The following is a 2,487-nucleotide window of genomic DNA, read 5'->3' on the forward strand; positions in this document are numbered from 1 at the left end:
TCTCTCTCTCTCTCTCTCTCTCTCTCTCTCTCTCTCTCTCTCCCTCTCTCTCTCTCTCCCTCTCCCTCTCTCTCTCTCCCTCTCCCTCTCTCTCTCTCTCTCTCTCTCTCTCTCTCTCTCTCTCTCTCTCTCTCTCTCTCTCTCTCTCTCTCTCTCTCTCTCTCTCTCTCTCTCTCTCTCTCTCTCTCTCTCTCTCTCTCTCTCTCTCTCTCTCTCTCTCTCTCTCTCTCTCTCTCTCTCTCATATTCTTCATCGGAGGGTTTTGTCTAAGGTTCATCACAATACCTTGACAACATTTTATTGCATAAGAGTGAACATGACAGTCTTTTTGTCTCTTCTGTAAAATTTTAAAAATTTGAGTAAGCAAGGTTCCTACGGAGCGCTGACGATATGGTATTTTCTGTTGAAGCACTATCAAAATTCATAAATGATAATGTCACGTATTGGGAAGTTTAACTTACTTATGTTAAATAAACCATATGGACCACAATATCTGGTGCATAAACACTGAAGAACCCACTTCACCAAAAGTTCCAAAAACTTTACGTTTTTTTCCCTTTCACCAAATTGCTGCATCTTTGATATAAAAAATAAAACTGACTTGGGCAATTTTGTTACATAGTCATGATGAATGTGTCTATAGCAACATGTTTATTTCAAAGAATTAGGGGGACAGCAAGGAGATTAAAAGTAATGGAGGATGCTCTGTGGGCGGCACCGCACGCCTGATAGGAGCCCTCTCTCGCGGCGGAACCGTGGGCTACCTGCGCTGCGCGATTGCCCGACTAAGGCACTGAAATCTAGATAAGAAAGAAGGTTTTATTCCGAGGTCCTTCAGATTAGGCAAGTCAATTAGTAAAAATGCCTTGCACCTGTGTTGTATTTAAGTGTAAGAACCGATATGATGCTGCAGTGGACCGAAGTTTTCACAGTTAAGTTGTTTCCCTTTTTAAAAATTTGAATGAAAGTATTTTTATGCCCCCAGCAACACAATTTAAATCATTAATATTCCTAAGAGGCTGGCCCCGGCGCTACATGTTAATGCCAACCCAGGCTGAAAGGTATACAACACTCCAGCAGAAAGACTGAGATACTCAATTTTTTTAAAGTATTCTTATTCATAAATATATATATATATATATATATATATATATATATATATATATATATATATATATATATATATATATAATTATTATGAGTATATATAATTATTATGTGTGTGTATGTATATACACATTATACATTTTAATTAAAGATATTGCTTTCCTTTGTGTGTGCAAATTGGATGCTACTGTAGTCTAAATGTAGATATCTAGAGGCTCCATTAGAACATGAAATCAATTCTCAACAACAATAATTATGAATATTTTCTATGTTAAAGAAACACCAAACCATATCAGAAGAGGGGAGAGGGTAGGGTGGGGTGGATAAGAGTTTGAGTCTTGTTAGATAGAACTATACTCGGTTTAATTCTATTGTTGTAGTCTTCACCTAAGATCCCACAATCACTAATTCCGGTTCACTTAAGATTCTGCTGTTAAAAAATAAACTAAACAAAGCAACAACAAATTTTTACTACACAAGAGTCATCACTAAGATAAATTATCCCCCTCTGGAGTGTAATAAGGGACTAAAAACGCTGCTCTCCATATCATACTTTACTGAACAAACAAAAAAACCCTTCAAAGGTTATCCACCCTCATGCATGCGATCACACCTCCAAGGGTGCTGTTATCTCTCTTTTTTCTTTTTTTTATATTTGAAATCATTGTGCGCTCCACTTTGTGAAAACCAAGAAACAAAATTATTGTGATCAATAATATTATTTATAGACCAAGACATACTATTAGCAATTAGATGAAGCAAACATCGACCCTCTTTTGTGTCCGCTATTCCTTACACATAAAGTTAGTTATGGCACATGCCTAGAATCATGCAATCATAATACCGGTATCTTAAATTTAGTTTAAAAGTATATTTTTATCCATTTCTTATAATTAAATATTTTAGCATCTTTAAAGATTATCTTTATAATTTGGTATGTTTGATAATTTTATGTTACTCGGACAAGTTTTCTTCTTATTTTACACATTTTTTAAATTTTTAAACTAGATTATAACATAAAACTCTTAAAGAATTGAACAGTCCGTATCACACACATCATTTTTTTTTCTCCCTGTCATTATCCGTCAGCCCGTCAGTTGATCACAATCTCTCTCTCTCTCTCTTTCTCTCTCTCTCTCTCTCTCTCTCTCTCTCTCTCTCTCTCTCTCTCTGTCTCTCTCTCTCTCTCTCTCTCTCTCTCTCTCTCTCTCTCTCTCTCTCTCTGTCTCTGTCTCTCTCTCTCTCTCTCTCTCTCTCTCTCTCTCTCTCTCTCTCTCTCTCTCTCTTTCTCTTTTATTTAATTTTTCCCATTCTCCTTCGTCCCTTCCCAAGGCCCGCCCCTCCTCTTTCATCCCAGCCCCATCCCCTCTTCCTTGCGTG

General features: G+C 37.0%; 1 protein-coding gene across 1 annotated transcript in view; it reads left to right on the top strand.

The window, feature by feature from the left end:
* LOC101861468 (serine/threonine-protein kinase Nek3) overlaps positions 1 to 2,487 on the top strand; it is a 22,254-nt gene that overhangs the window by 5,129 nt on the left and 14,638 nt on the right. The gene's annotated exons all lie outside the window — the stretch shown is intronic.

Source organism: Aplysia californica, unplaced genomic scaffold, assembly GCF_000002075.1.
Source record: "Aplysia californica isolate F4 #8 unplaced genomic scaffold, AplCal3.0 scaffold00782, whole genome shotgun sequence".
Classification (NCBI taxonomy): Eukaryota; Metazoa; Mollusca; class Gastropoda; order Aplysiida; family Aplysiidae; genus Aplysia; species Aplysia californica.